Source organism: Armigeres subalbatus, chromosome 1 (assembly GCF_024139115.2).
Source record: "Armigeres subalbatus isolate Guangzhou_Male chromosome 1, GZ_Asu_2, whole genome shotgun sequence".
NCBI classification, from domain to species: domain Eukaryota; kingdom Metazoa; phylum Arthropoda; class Insecta; order Diptera; family Culicidae; genus Armigeres; species Armigeres subalbatus.
In genome coordinates, this window is record NC_085139.1 from 267,209,743 (window position 1) to 267,226,930 (window position 17,188).

Sequence of the window (17,188 nt, forward strand, 5' to 3'; positions counted from 1 at the left end):
TGGTTCAGCCGTTCAGGGAGGCAAAAGCGCATTCGCTGGTTGAGTTTGTAGAAAACATGATCTTCAGACTATTCGGAGTCCCAGAAATCATGTTGACCGACAATGGTTCGCAATTCATATCAAAGCAGTTCAGAGAGTTGCTGAAGAACTACAACGTATCGCATTGGTTGACCCCGGCGTATCATCCCCAGGTTAACAATACCGAGAGAGTTAACCGGGTGATAACGACAGCCATTAGGGCAACGCTGAAAGGCACTCATAACCATTGGGCAGACAATCTGCAAGAAATCGCTTACGCCATCAGGAATGCGGTTCATGACTCGACCAAACATAGTCCGTATTTCATAGTGTTTGGCAGAGATAAAATTTCTGACGGGTCCGAATACGCACGAATAAGGGACAACACCATAACGACAAACGACGGTAACAATTCGACGACCGAAAGTAGACGTAAGCTGTTTGACCAAGTGAAGCAGAATTTATCGACCGCCTACGCGAAGCACTCCAAGACATACAATCTCAGGTCAAACCCTAATTGCCCGTCTTACACTGTTGGGGAAACTGTTCTTAAACAAACTTTCGATTTATCGAACAAGGACAAGGAGTTTTGCAAAAAACTAGCTCCGAAATTCGAGCCTGCAATTGTTAGGAAGGTATTAGGGACTTATACGTATGAATTGGAGGACCAAAACGGCAAACGCTTAGGGGTCTACTTTGCCAACAGGCTGAAAAAGATGCAGGCTCATCTAAACCATTAAGTGGTAGCAGTTTTTTAAGCTATGTACCTCCTAGTGAGTGACCACAGACTACGATGAGGAAAAAAACACCTACGGGGTTAATTGCATCTTGAAGGGCATTTCGACGGACTCGTGGGAGGCAAGTTTTCGAACGAACCGAACACTGAGGGTACCGAAATTGTTCCTACACCAGCTATGAATAACTTTCTTGAAGTGACTACAAAACGATGCGTTGATTTAAACACCGAAAGGGCAGACTCGAAGACGAAGTTACGACCCACTTTGGCGTACACGTTGTAAATATGTAAATAGTTAGTTATTAGTAATCCTAGTTCCCTAAATCTTAGCGTAATGTTAGTATAAAGCCTTTTCGTTAATAGTAAATTAATTGTCACTCACGATTACATTCGTTTTGGTTGGGTTTGTCATCATTGTACATATAGTAGTTCATTCAATTTCCATTTCATAGTCATTTATTTACATTTTCCGTGTATATTTATTTAAATATTTATAGTCGTTGTTTTCATACCTAAAAAGGATAATAAAGTGTTGAATTTTTGTGCATTCACTCGTAAATTTGTAAACTAGTACAGTAATTACCTTTTTGTAGTCATTTCTATAGTTATGTTGTAGTAGACGTCTAATCGTTCTCCGTTTATTCGTCCCCGTTGTCCATATCCTTTCGATTCGTTCACTTTGAAGCTCGTATCGTATTTTTGTCCCCGTCCTCCTAAGGCTGTGGGTGGTCGGTCCAACTGCAAAAAAAAAATAGAAACAAACCAACTTACATCTAAGGTTTGGAACGATCGCAATCGGCAAACTATCCTGGTAACACCGTCCACACGTGATGGGACACCTGCAGAACACTCCAATAGCACATTTTTCCACCGTAGCGAACCCGAAACTCGAAAATTTTCCACTTTTCTTCGAAAATTTTCCACACACGAACCGATATTTCCGCGACGTGTTTGTTTTGACGTTTCTTTTTGTTGTTGACCTGTATGATTGATAGACTGGTATGAGTGGCGATGAATGAATGAAGTAATTCATCAGAGTTCATTTATTTTGAATGCAAGGGGTGCATGGATGGTATTTATTTTGTGTTAATGTTTTAGAAAAATTTCTTTGAGAATTTTGTTGTCGGGTAAAGCCCGGCGTGAAAAATTCTTTCAAGAAGATAATTTGCGTTCCGATTTCAGAATGAGCATAAATCGCGGATGTGAATCCGTGGCTGCAAATTCTGAATAGGTGCAGTATTTATGGTGGGAAGAAATGGAATCTCGCGCGCTCGCTTCGTGTTGGGCTTGAGGTTGCAATTTCGACCCATCGGTTCCGCGTCCACTTTTGTGGGATTTTCGTGTGCACTGTCTTCGCTAATCGGCATATGTCCTGGTGTAGAAGATAGTGTACCGGTTCGTTTCGTTTACCGCGTTAGCTCACTCATGTTTGTCGACAACATTGAGGTGATGCCTTTTAAATGTAGTTTTTGGTTATGTATCGTTATTTTTCTAATTTTGCGTGTATGTGGTCATCAACAATAAAAACAAATAAACTTCTTCAAATTATGGTCTCAATAGCTTTTTCCGTTCAAATCAAAATCAATTGTTAGTACATGTTTGTAATTAGTACATTGAGTCTTTCAAGTTCATTTTCGCTGGAGACTGGAGACTTAATGTCGTTGATAGTCAGTAGCAGGCAGGTTCCGTGATAGAAACTGTGCTGTAAGCAGAGATGGAGTTAGCCCAGGCTAACAATGAATCTATATGACCCCGAAAATTGAACAGATTGCTTCATGCACTATTGTAAATATGTAAATGAAAATGTCTTGTAGACTGTGTTTGGCCTACGAAAATTTGATTGGTAATTGTTATCTCCATTCCAATGCCAATCAAATTTTCGTACTTTTAGTGGGGAATGATGTAACGAGCATGTCCGTTCTTTAAATGTTATCGTATTTCCTTCAGCATTAAATATCCGTAATATTGTAATTAGTTTGAACCAGCCTAACACTGGAAAGTACACCCGTTGCATGAATATATCTTCGAATTCACGAATAGCTTCCCACAGTCAGTCATTTAAATGAGTTCCTACCCTAGCCAACTCGCACATGCTGTAACCGCCCAAAAGGAAAAGTGATAGCAGCAGATATGAAATTTGCGCGCTTGCTGCTGTGCATTGACCCCGGAGGAATGCATTCAGGGATATTGAACTTATCCCGAATGGGTCCGCTCTCTCAGATTTAGCGAGCTGGGTGATGTAAGCCTTTCGGCGTAGACTAATCCCTCCCTTTAACCTTGATCGTTTCGCGAGCGTGGAATTATCCAACCTTCGGATTTCCTCTCAGGATTTCCCGAAGGTTATGATTGCGAAGGCAATTAATAATGCGCACCTTGATCTGAGGAAAATTGACTTTGATCGATCACTTCGTTCTGGCTAGTGGAAGAGGCAGGAGTGATCGAATTTTAAGTGTTGCGCCGTGATGTGTGTTTAAAGGTGAACAAAATATTAGCATGCTTTAATTTAATTAATTTTACTAAAGTCTTTCCCTTATTAGTTGAGTCAGCTAAGGAAAAGTGCCAAGTTCCTACTAGTTTCGTGCGTGCGTTTTAGTATTGTGCAGGTAATTTGTCGGTCAATATTGTGTACATTATGTGTGTGTGCTAATCATGTCGTCGAACGACACCACGTGTTTAATTAGGTTTGTGGCATACTGCGAAACCCCACACATCGCACCCCAAAGCCAACGATCGCTTCTGACCCCACTGTCAGCTACGAGGGTTTCCCGGAAGTACGTCGACCGGAAGAGGGCTTGCGTACGTTTCATCGCGCCCTAGGCAGAGGTTGCAGTCATCCGAGTTCATCGTCAAATTGCGCCAACTGTCGGTAGTTCATCGACGCCGTCGCGTGAAGCCCACAGACCGGAGGGAATATCATCTGCGTCAACGTCAGCGACGCGAGCTTCAATCAACGGTGCTCATCGAATGAACGACCGATTGATTTTCGATTTCCCTCCACCCCAAGCGTACGCAAAGAAAACCGTAAGTAATCATGCATGATTAGATAAGTCCATGCGCATGGCTCAGTTCCCGCCGCTACCGAAGAACTAACAGTAAGTAGCGTGCCAATCGAAACTTTCACGTGGCTGTCCTTAGTCCCCGCGCTTGCGCTGACAGCCACGCTTCTGAGCACACACACCTAAACCGACCCGGAATGAACACACTGCACGCATAGAACTCAACACACGCTCCGAATGAAGACAGAGGTTAGATAGAGAAAGAGAGAGTAAGGGAAAGCAAACAGTAGGCCTAGGCAGAGAGGAGAATGGAAACATGAAGAGAAATATATGTATGTGAAAATGAATCTGTTCTGAACATTTGTAGTGATATGTTGTTTTGTTACTGCTGGTAGCATAAATGCAGGCGAACCGTCGTTCGTAAAAGTCTATCCCGAATGCAATGCGAGAATAAAGTTGGTTAAAGTTTAGCATGTTAATCGGTCGTTAATTTATTTTTATTATTTATTATATTTTGCTGGGGCGGTTCCCCGAAACAACCACGATAACTCCCTATTCTTTTATGGCAGGATTCGCAGGTTCTTTCAAATCATCCAGTGATGATAAAAGGGCGTAAGTATTGTTTCGCAATCTCCTAATTCCCGCGCTAGTAAATCGATTTCCCTTCCCTTTTCCCCTTCATTGTCTTCACCCCCAGTCTTACGTCACCCGACTCGTTCCCTCTCTGAAAACGGGAGTAATTAGACCCATTCCTGGGGGTCTCAGCGGCCGGGCAGCCCTATATCTGGAAGGTGGTCTCCGAAAGGAGTGGCGCTTAAACCACCTATCTTATTTCCCCGGGAAACGTGCGGGTTGGCGGGTTAGCTGGTAGCGGAGTAAAAGCTCGTCCTATCGATCATGGGACGAAAAAATAAGTCCTCTCTACCGTCGAGCGTTAGCATTTCCGATAACCATTTTCACATCATGCTTTGGTCACTCTCCATAGGCTTGATCAAAAAATTCATGAAACGTGAACTTCATGTTGTCGGGTTTATCGTTTGTCGGTGCGTAGATGTTGATTAGGCTGTAATTGAAGAATATATTTGCCCCGTATATGCTTGCCCATCACAACGAAACCAATTCCATGCTCTGTTAATTCTCCACGACTGCAATAGGTGCTATAGGGTTCGTACACTAATTACGTAAGCACTTATGGCGGGAGGGGTAGTCTGTCATATTCTTACATTCCATATAAATAAAAAAATATTTGTATGGGAAAAATCCTACATGGGGGGAGAGGTTGTTGAAAAACCCAGAAAATTTGCTTACATAATTAGTGTACGGCCCCAATATTTGAATGCAGTGTTGGTCGTGGTATTTACGGCTCGGAATTCACGTTCCCTGGATCAGCCATCATTTCGGCCTACTTGCATAGCGACTACGTTGACTCCGACCTTCTACGGTGTACGAGCCATAAGGCTCACTCGTTCTTTACCGGATCGGTTGCCGAAAATGAGGTTCACTTTTTCTTCTTTTCCATTTAAAGTGGTATTTGAAAGACTTCAGTAAGCTACCTTAAAGGGGTCGGATTACCTACATCGCACTATAGTGTACCCTACATCGTCTCGTTAATCAGCCGAAAAAATACCATGCAGACACTGTTTGAGCCGCATTTCCTGGACAGACAGACGGTCGAGACGTACCTTCTCACTCTAACTGATGTCAGAAGGACAACAGCGCCCAGGCTGATCTGCCAGCAAAGTACGCAGCTTTTAACTGGCGGTCCATTGTCATCGATCGACCCATGGAAGCGTTAGATAGGAACTTGTGGGGACCAGATCTGTATTGAACACTCCTTTCTGGATGTCAACCCACCGTTTTGCAGCCCAAACAGTCGGTACCTTATTTTAAAAATATTTAGAGAAGAAAAAAATGTGATTTCATTTTAAGGGAAAATAAGTCATCGCCTGTTTATTTCGATGAAACAAGTTTATGGTGCTCATCGACGATAATGACGTTCGTATCTGTTGTATTGAGTCTGCTACATTTCGTTTTTTTTTTTAAACTTCACCCAGAGCTCATGAAAGAATGAATGAATCAGCTATGCTTATTTGAACTCTTTCGGAAAACGATTTTGAAAACTGAATTGTTTATATACCCAACTGAATAATTGTGTTGATTTGCTCATTGTGCAATGCCTTTTTCCACCAGCATTTGATTGCTTTGCTTCCTGTTGCCTGCCTGATGGCACCAGCACGTGCAGCCAAATCAATAGCAGTTGCCAGACTAGACAAAATGCATGCAGATAAATACAAGCAAATATCATAAAGTTCAGAATGTCTTTTTTATTCAAAACTGAGTAACACAGAGCACGGTTCCAAATAAACAAAATCACGCCCAAGTTTCCAACAACTCCAAAGAAACATTCAAAGACTTGCATTGAAATAATTGTAAGTATAAGTAGGTATCAGATTATAGAACATCAAATAGTATATGATTAACTGTATCGACCAATACAACGATGTTTATTGCAGATGTTAATTAGCCAACTTTTTATGGCAAATATATTATAATTTGAAATACAAAAACGACAATTAGAGAATATTTCAACTAACATGTGACTATATGAGAAGAAAATAAATCCTTTATAGTTTCAATTTTTGATTTGAAGATTTTACTTCATACTCAACAGCTAACAACTATTTACATAAAACACATCTCCCGCGTGAACACAAGAATAGCGTGTACTATCGAATGGGAACATCGTGTAGAGCTCGTTTGATAATAATTTGAATAATCCATAAATTCCTCCGCTGCTGTGTGTCGGCGAGTCGGAGCCACAAATGCCGGAACTACAGCACGTCGTCGCCGCCATCGGTGCGGTCCGTCATCCGGTTGTTTGTTTGTGAAAACTATTATTCGGTCAGTGGTTGCTTCGGCCGACAACAGTAGGTTTAGTTTGCGAACAGCTAACCGACTAACAGATGGCGGGCCAGAGCGAGGTAAAAATTGAATCCGAAAGCATGATAGATCACATGTACAGAAATGGGCTGCGTGAAATGCAAAGGAGGCAGAGAAGCATGTAGTCATCCAGATTGGCGGGTAATGGAAAATTGGAATTGTTCATCTATCAGTGTTTAGAGGGATTAGAGGGAACCTTTCTATTCGTCATCTCACTTTAAAAAAAAATCATCTCATTGCTAAACAAAAGAGTAAAACATCAATTGTGTCAGCTTTTTTACGCTGCTAAAAAAAACTCGCACTAAATCAATCATTTCAATTTACTTTTAACTCCTTTACTTTGTTAGAATGACCAAGGGAGCTGTGAGATGGAAAGCATTAACCGTAGTTATTCTTATTTTTCTTCCTCAGGTCCCCGTGACGCTGGGTAGACACCTTTGCAGCGTGTAACGGTGTAAGATCTACCATGGTCACCTTTTTTAGCTACAGGCAAATCCTGATCCAACGAATACCTTCCCCAATATCCAGCTTCGTGGTACTTATGAGGGTATCGCTTAGTCGTAGGTGTCTCATTAAATAAAATGACCATTTAAAAGCAAATGTTCGGAATATAAGTCATGTTCGGAATATGAGTCAAAACGGTAAGTTTTAAATCAAAGCTTGAAACGAAATATAATATTTTTAATAATTTGAAATGATTGCATTGAGCGATCCCAAGACACAAAAGGTTGATGTGGAACATTGCGTTTTTAATAAAGATTGGCACAAGTAATTTACGTCCACGTTGAAAAAAGGAAAGCCGTTTTGATAATTTGTTCAGAAAGTTTTGCTATATTGATGGAATAAAATTTGAATCCAAGCATTCTATGAAATATGATATTTGAAAAGACTCAGGAAGGAAACAAAAGTTGGTAGAGCTTCAAAGGTAGGGCACTCAATCAATTTAAATTTCCATTCATTGATTCAAATTATTATTATAATAGAAATTATCATAGAAACAACAAACTTTCTTCACTCAAGCAAATACGAAGTCAGAAAATACAGTACGGCCCAGTTTTGCTGTTAGTAAGATTTTAGCAAAACGGATGAAACCTTTCCAGGACAGAGAGTTTATTAAGGAAATCATTTCGATTGTTGTTTACATCGTGTGTCCAAGAGTCAGTTAAGAGTGGCGACACTGTCAGAAATGGAACGAAATTCATCTGTCATTCCTATACAAAATCGTGTTCCAAACGAGCAGGAGATCAAATGCGGCACATGTCACCATTCTTAAGTACATACACTCTGGTGTGTCCTAAGGAAATAGCCTCCTTCAGTAGCATTAGTTTTCGCGGAACACGGTGAAGAATAAAAGTTCTCGCTGGAGATTTGAAAGCTACGTTACGTGAAAAACCCGCCTGCTTCGTGTTCTACTCTCTTATGTGACCTTACGATTGATGGAGCACAAGCAATCAATGATAGACAATTCTAAGCTTGGGAAAGCAATCACAAAGGTATGGCGATATTTCCCTGCCATAATGCATATTCACCAAAATAATCGATGTGTGAAAACGATCAATATTGACGCTTGTTATTAAGACAATCAACTTTATCAACGTAAGGGATCTCAACCACCACCAAGGGGCCGTCCACTAAGTACGTCACGCCTCTAGGGGGAGGGGGATTCAGAGCAGCGTGACGATCCATACAAAAATTTTAGAGGTTTATTACAAAAAGTGTGACCAAGGGGGGAGGAGGGGGGGCCGAAAATCGCCGATTTTTGCGTGACGTACTTTATGGATTTTCCCCAATCATAAATGATGTTGACGGAAATGACGAATACGGATACTTGCTGTATTACTGGGAAGTTCATTGACTAATCCTTGGTAGGGTAACAATGGTATTTTGGACATCTGAATATATTTTGGGTTTTTAACTATATTTTCTTCAATTTTTGTTACATCAATATGGTTAAAATGTGATTATGAAAGATACAAATCAGACAAATGATTCCTATTTATTTGAAAGAAGCTAAGTGAACTTTAGCTAAGCGGATCGGACTAGTCATCAACACGTCGAAGACGAAGTACATGATAGGCAGAGGTTCAAGAGAAGACAATGTGAGCCACCCACCGCGAGTTTGCATCGGTGGTGACGAAATCGAGGTGGTAGAAGAATTTGTGTACTTGGGCTCACTGGTGACTGCCGAAAATGACACCAGCAGAGAAATTCGGAGACGCATAGTGGCTGGAAATCGTACGTACTTTGGACTCCGCAAGACGCTCCGATCGAATAGAGTTCGCCGCCGTACCAAACTGACAATCTACAAAACGCTAATTAGACCGGTAGTCCTCTACGGACACGAGACCTGGACGATGCTCGTGGAGGACCAACGCGCACTTGGAGTTTTCGAAAGGAAAGTGCTGCGTACCATCTATGGTGGGGTGCAGATGGCGGACGGTACGTGGAGGAGGCGAATGAACCACGAATTGCATCAGCTGTTGGGAGAACCATCCATCGTTCACACCGCGAAAATCGGACGACTGCGGTGGGCCGGGCACGTAGCCAGAATGTCGGACAGTAACCCGGTGAAAATGGTTCTCGACAACGATCCGACGGGCACAAGAAGGCGCAGCGGGCAAGGTGGATCGATCAGGTGGAAGATGACTTGCGGACCCTCCGTAGACTGCGTGGTTGGCGACGTGTAGCCATGGACCGAGCCGAATGGAGAAGACTCTTATATACCGCACAGGCCACTTCGGCCTTAGTCTGAATAAATAATAATAATAAGTGAACTAAAGTAACCGGAAAAACACGCAAAATAAGTCCAAAATATATTCAGATGTCCAAAATACATCATTTACCCTACCATGCTAGAGAGATGTTTTTTCGAAAAGAAAATGGCACTATTTTTACAAGATAAAAGCAAAGCACTGCTAGAGCTGAATGATCTTGAATAGATCAGTGACTTGGCTTTCCTAGCAGATATCGCCAAACATCTCAATGACAAAACAAAGCACTTTTCTTTCATCCTGTTGAAAACAGTTCATGCAAATCTGTTCAATATGGTGGTAAAGTAACGAAAACCCAATTTTATCTACACCGTTTACCGATGTGAATAATTTACCTGAAATGTGTCAAAAGGATTCCTAATGCAACGACGAAAACAAAAAAGATTGTTTGCACGAGTTAACACATAGCGACGAACGACATTAAACTCTACAAGCAGCATCAGCACTTCTCAAGTGGGTCACGAACGCCGGGACAACGAACGCCGATAAAAACAATCACAACATTGTCGAGGGCACCGATCGATCTATGCTGAGTGGGCTCAACCGCCGCGGGACCGTCATCGCTGAAATTACATTTTGAGTTTTGAACCTTGAATAAAGTCTGTTCTGTTTTTACCATCGACCGACTCGGATCATTCTTTCAAAAGAACCTCCCAGGTAAAAAGTTAACTGGCGCCCGAATAGGGACCTTGCCAAAAGTGGGAATTGTATAAGTTACAAGTGGTGAAAATCGTTAATTGTTAACAAGTGGAAAAATCCTAAGTGGATATCACAAAATCCGAAAGTGGTTCAAGGAGCCAGTTCACCTGTTACAATCCGGTTCAACGAGCCCCATCACGACAACGAAAGCGAGAGCCAGGACACCGAAGCTGAGAAGCTCGATCGCTACTAGGACCCTGAGTAGCAGGACTGCAGCGGCAAAAAGGAATCACCCTGAAGTAGCTGCCTGGTTTTCCCCACCGAGCGAGGCCGCCCTAAGTTACAACCCAAAAAGTCCAGGAATTTCATCATGGTACTGGCATTAATGTAAGTAATTTTTATCATTATTATCTAAAAGTATAAGTGACAAACCAATTGAAACCAAGAAAAAAAAACATTTTTCTCCATCGTCATTACCCATAAGTGAATATCTTTATCCGATCAATTGTGACAAAATTTCGTTCTACCGAGTGGAAACAAAACAGATTTTTTTACCTTTTGCTTTCATATGAGCAAGAAAATCCAAGTAGAAGCATAAAAGTGTTACTGTGACGAGTAGATTTTATTTCACTCTTCCTAATTGCTAGCCTCACTAATTGATCAACCATCAGTGAATACAGCTAATTTGCTTTTCAAAATATAATTGATTAAAGATCATACAGAATTCCTTCAAAAAACCTAGGGTGGACATTTACTTCAGAAACATAATGGCCACCAACAACGTAGTAAATAATAACATGACTGCAGACGACTTTATCGCTATTGGTAGAGTCCCCGAATTTGTACGGTCAGTCAACTCATTCAGCGGTAATCCTACTGAATTAGTGGACTGGTTGGCCGATGTAGATTCCATTTTTCGCACTTATAATGCCAGGAACGCTACAGCTGATCAAATCAATCTCCTTCAGAGAGTGATACGGCGAAAATTACAGGCGAAGCAGCCGACATCCTAAACGCAAATAATATTACGTGTGATTGGGATGAAATTAAAACGACACTTGTTCTCTATTATAGAGACAAACGTGACGTAAAACTCTAGATTTTGAAATGACTACAATTAAAAACTTCCCAACGAAAACATCAGTACTTATTATAGCAGAGTAAATGATGTTTTGACCCACATAATTGCTCAAATTCATACTGATGATAAATTGAAACTTAATGCAGCAGTACACATAACATACTTTCGGGACAAAGCTCTCGACGCTTTTATTAGAGGATTGGAAAATCCTTTGAATATTTTATTAAAAGTACAAATCCGACATCGCTCGGACAAGCATACCAATTTTGCATGGACTATTATAATATGAACTTTAGGTCTGCACCTTTCAGAAACGAGTTGGGCAACCAACCAACACCTAAACCTAATGAGCCACCAAAGATAAATATTTCCAACGCCCGATCAGGTTTACCACCTCCGCTCCCGCCAAAGTATTTCTTCAAACCAAACCAGCCTCAACCAAATCGTTTCAGATTCATGCCACCGCCGCAAAGAACATTTACTTTCGCCCCACCGCAAAGACCATTTCCCTTTGCTTCACAGCAAAGAACATACCCTTTTGCTCCGCCACAAAGAACATTTCCCCACCGGAACCAATGGAAGTCGATCAAAGCCTACGATCGCGAAATTTAAATTATGGAAATCGCCCTCCAATGAACATGAAACGTCCTCACCCTCCTTCCCAACAACATACAAATTTCAAAAGACAAGCATATCCACTTGAGGATACATACCAAACGTTTGAAGAACAGTATGACTACTACGATTACGACCCATACTATAATTATGACACTGGATACGACTCATATTACAACGAAGAAACACAGCAAGAAACAGAAACCCAAAACATACTCGACGCCAACGTTCCGTTAAGTGACGAAAATAGTGCTGTTCAAAATGATAGTAACCTTGCATCTACCAATTTTTAGAATGGACCCCAGAGTGGTAAGTATGCCATATATAATGCTGAAAACCACTATCGGAAATTTTCCTTTTTAATTGATACAGGCGCTAATATTAATATTATTAGTCCCAAATTAGCTTACACTTTCAAAAATGCGAAACCATATAAACTATATGCAAGAAATATTTCTAGTGCAAATGGCAACTTCAATACTTCTTCAGCAATTAATATTAATTTTTTTTCACCAAAAATTGACCATACGGCACAATTCATACTTCACAATTTTCATAACTTTTTCGAAGGAATCATCGGAACCGGCATACTAAATACATTAGGTGCAATTGTTGACTTGGCAAACAAAAATTTAACATTACAATTAGGTGAACAAAAACTGACCATACCCTCCTGTCCTACATTCCCCAACGACAAGCATCGAATAGCTTAACTGTGACGACACCCGACACCTTTTACGGCGACAAAATTGAACTCGAACGTACTGACTGCAACGCGGATATACAAAGCAATAATGCATTAGACCCAACTTCATTCAGAACAGCTCATCTTTCAGAGATCCAAAACAAAGCATTGCTAAATGTACTCCAAAAGCATGACTACGCTTTTCATAAGCCTGATAATAAACTTACATGCAGCACGGTAGTTGAATGCTCTATCAACACCATCGACGATATCGCGGTTCACCAAAAGGTTTATCCATATCCAGCAGCGTATGTTGACGAAGTCAATATACAAATAAATAAACTTTTAAATGATGGGATCATTCGTCCCTCACGCTCTTCTTGGACGTCACCCGTTTGGATTGTTCCAAAGAAAACGGATGCATCGGGGATAAAAAAATTTCGTATGGTAATCGATTATCGTAAGTTAAACGAAAAAACCATATCAGACCGTTATCCCATGCCGGAAATTAATTATGTATTGGACCAATTGAAAGGCCAAAATTTTTACAACTCTTGATTTGGCATCTGGTTTCCACGAGGTCAGAGTGAGAGAGATCGTCATCGAAAAAACATCGTTTTCAATCAACAATGGCAAATATGAATTCACAAGAATGCCATTTGGATTAAAAATGCGCCGGCTATTTTCAACGAGCCATTGATGATGTGCTCCGTAAACACATTGGAAAAATCTGCTACGTATACATGGATGATGTAATTGTATTTGGCAGAAATTTTGAAGAAGCCTTGACAAACCTTGAAACTATTGTCAAAGCATTGAACGATGCAAATCTAAAAATTCAGCTAGATAAGTCTGAATTTTTGCATCAAGAAATCGAATTTTGGGATATGTGATTGGATCCACAGGAATCAAGGCCAATCCCCAAAAAATCGAAGTAATTCGAAGATACCCAATTCCTAATTCGATAAAGGAATTGAGATCTTTCCTTGGCATGATGAGTTACTACAGAAGATTCGTAAAGGATTTTGCAAAAATTGCTAAACCCCTCACGAACCTTCTAAGGGGAGAGAAGAACATGAGTTCAACAAAAAAAATCAAACTCGACGAAGCTGAGACAAAATGCTTCGAAAAAATGAAATCAATACTATCATCTTCTGATGTGTTGGCATATCCAGACCATTCAAAGCCCTATATATTGACCACAGATGCATCAGACTTTGCGATAGGCGCTGTACTTTCACAAGGTGAAATTGGGAAAGACAGACCGATCCATTTCGCGTCACGGTCTTTAACAAGAGCAGAAGAAAAACATTCTGTTCCTGAGAAAGAAATGTTGGCCATATTTTGGGCTCTTAAAGTATTCCGAAACTATTTATACGGAGCCAAATTTAAAATTTTACAGATCATCAGCCTTTGACATTTGCATTATCACCTAAAAATACAAACACCAAATTAAAAATATGAAATCTTATCTTGAGGAACACGATTACGAGATTGCCTATAAACCAGGTAAATCGAATGTCGTTGCGGATGCTCTTAGTCGCATCGCATGCTCTATGACTTGTACCCAACATTCAGCTGACGATAGTGATGATATGTTCATCATATCTACGGAAGCACCCATTAATGCCTTTAAACACCAGGTAATAATAAAAGAGGTCCAGACAAAATAGAAACTACTCATCCTTTCCCTAACTATACACGAATTTTAATTCATATAAACGATATTAATGAAAACTCTATATTTCAGGTTCTGAAAGAATACGTTGATCCGACCAAGTTAAACGGATTATTAACTGAGGAAAAAATCATGGGTCAAATACAAGAAGTGTATAAAAACACTTTACTCAAGAAAACATGTTAAAATCCGTTTTCTCAAAAATTCCTCATCGACGTACCGGAAGAAGATGTTCAATGGAGAATTATTGAAAAAGAGCACTATAGAGCACACCGCGGTTTAGAGGAAAACAAAGCCCAAATCCTCAGGAAATATTATTTTCCACAATTGAATAGTAAGCTTCGAGAATTCACGAAGAACTGTCAATTGTGTCAAGAAAATAAATATGACCGTAATCCTATTCATTATCCACTTCAAAGAACCCCTATCCCGAATACACCTTTCCAAATTGTACACATTGACATAATGTTTTTAGAAAATTAATGTTCCTAACGTGCGTCGATAAATTTTCCAAGTTCGCTCAAGTCCAGCTAGTAGAATCAAGAGCAACCGTTGACATAATGCCTGCTGTAAAAGAAGTTCTCACAAAATTTAAATTACCGGAAATTGTCGTAATGGACAATGAAAAATCGTTTATTTCTGGCGAATTAACAAATTTCTTTAATGAAAACAAAATCGCTTCTTATATAGCAGCAACTGGACGAAGTGAGATGAATGGAGTAGTCGAAAGATTTCACTCCACTTTACAAGAAATTTACCGAATCACGAAGGCAGAAAATCCACGAAAAAAACCAAAACAGCTTGTCGAAATGTCTTTGATTAAGTACAATTCCACTATCCATTCTTGTACTAAATTCACACCCTTTGAAATCATTATTCCAAGCTCCCAAAGTTCCAAAATTATCGAAAACGTTTACCAAAATCTGCAGAAAAACAAAATCGAGACCTAGAATACCATAACAAAAAGCTGACTCCAAAACACATAAACGAAAACCAGGAAGCCTTTGAAAAGACAAGAAGACGGATAAAAACCGTCCCACGTTATAAAAAAATAAAAATCAAAAATGTTCACAATAGCACTATAACAACTTCTGATAACAGACGAGTCCACAAAATGACCTAAAAATTCGATACACTTAATTTCGTTTTAGATTTTTACTGTTACAACTCTTTGGAGGCGGTACTCAACAGACGATCGCCATACATAAAACGGACAAATTACCTCTTTTCCTATATGATAAAGGCCCTGGACGTATTCAAATAAGTTCTCATTACTACATCCACCACTTTAATTTGGAGTCATTCAAAATTCACATACAAGATTTAAAATTAAAATTCAAACAAATAGAAGAAAATCAGTTTACTAGTCTCATATTAGATGAATTTAACGAGTTAGATACCAACTTAAAAAATTTGTTACCTATCAGAAGTAGAAAAAGATGGAATCAGTTAGGAACAGTATGGAAGTATATCGCAGGAAGCCCTGATGCTACAGATCTTAAAATTATCAATAGTTCGATTAATGGCCTTGTTAGCAACAATAATGAACAGATTAGAATAAATAGGGAAATTTCATTGCAAATGAAGGAAATAGTGTATAAAACAAAAGAATCCATTGACTTGCTTAACTCAAAATCATCTGAACTATATTCTGTAAACATATTTTGAATCTTAAATTCCTGAATGATAAACTAGATCACATTATTCAAACAATTGCTTTAGCCAAAGTAGGGATACTTAATGAAAAGGTATTGAGTCAGACAGAAGTCGAATTACTTGTTAAAGATTTAAGCAAAGAAAACTTGACTGTTTGGAACACCGCCGAAGCACTTACCTACGTCACCACATCAATAGTCACCAACGAACTCGACATCGCCCTTTTACTTAAATTGCCCAAACTAGACCCGAGAGTTTTTAGAAAATCTTCGTTCTACCAACTTGGTTTAATCGTCAACAAATCCATATTTCCAACCACAATTATCTACACCATGGAACTCAATACTACATCGTAAACAGCCTACAGCCAAAGATCTTTGACGCTAAGGACGCTACACTAGATTCTACAGCCTGTGTGTCCAACTTGTTAGATGGGAAACCAGCCAAATGCGATTATCTAGCCAACCCGACGGAAGAAATCGTAGCAATCGACAACCAACATCTTATCACCAATGTGTTAGGAAATTTTACCCTACACACCAACTGTGGTTTGTCTGAAAGGAACCTGTCTGGAACTTATCTGATTTCGTTCAACAACTGTGAGGTAACGATCAACAATCAAACATTTTCGAACTACAACCAGAATATAACAGGTAAACCGATCCATGTACCGATGTATGGCATTCCCATCGAAAAACAACGTATTGTTGTTAATTTGAGCCTACATCACCTGCACAACCTGCATCTAGAAGCTAGGAAGGAGATGGAGCAAATCCGTTTGAACAGCATCAGCACTTCTCAAGTGGGTCACGAACGCCGGGACAACGAACGCCGATAAAAACAATCACAACATTGTCGAGGGCACCGATCGATCTATGCTGAGTGGGCTCAACCGCCGCGGGACCGTCATCGCTGAAATTACATTTTGAGTTTTGAACCTTGAATAAAGTCTGTTCTGTTTTACCATCGACCGACTCGGATCATTCTTTTAAAAGAACCTCCCCGGTAAAAAAGTTAACTCACGCAATAAAATCTTGTTCAGTTTTTTTCTTAGAAAATGAAAAAAACGCTGATAATTTTGATAATAATCAAAAAGGTATGTACCGAATATTTTCTGGCCCACCAGCAAGTGTGAATTCTAGAAATTGGCCCGTGGCTTGAAAAGGTTGGGCAGGCCTGTACTAAATCAACACTCCTTCCCCTTCCAAGTTTCATTTAAACAAAAGTACTTTTAGTGGAATGGAAATTTAAGCGAATTTCAATAGGTAATTTAGTAAAATAGATAATTCGTCAATAGATTTTTGGTTAATAAAATACAGGAACACCGTCTTCGACCAGAGGTTGTACAGACTGAACACTTAGCACCTAGCATT

At 39.9% G+C, this 17,188-nt stretch overlaps 1 long non-coding RNA gene across 1 annotated transcript; it reads left to right on the plus strand.

Moving 5' to 3' along the window:
- Positions 1–3,175: 3,175 nt before the first annotated feature.
- Positions 3,176–4,210, plus strand: LOC134213762 (uncharacterized). Its single transcript, XR_009979521.1, has 3 exons — positions 3,176–3,230; positions 3,292–3,357; positions 3,436–4,210. It is a non-coding gene; the product is annotated as an uncharacterized LOC134213762 (long non-coding RNA).
- The last annotated feature ends 12,978 nt before the right edge of the window (positions 4,211–17,188 follow it).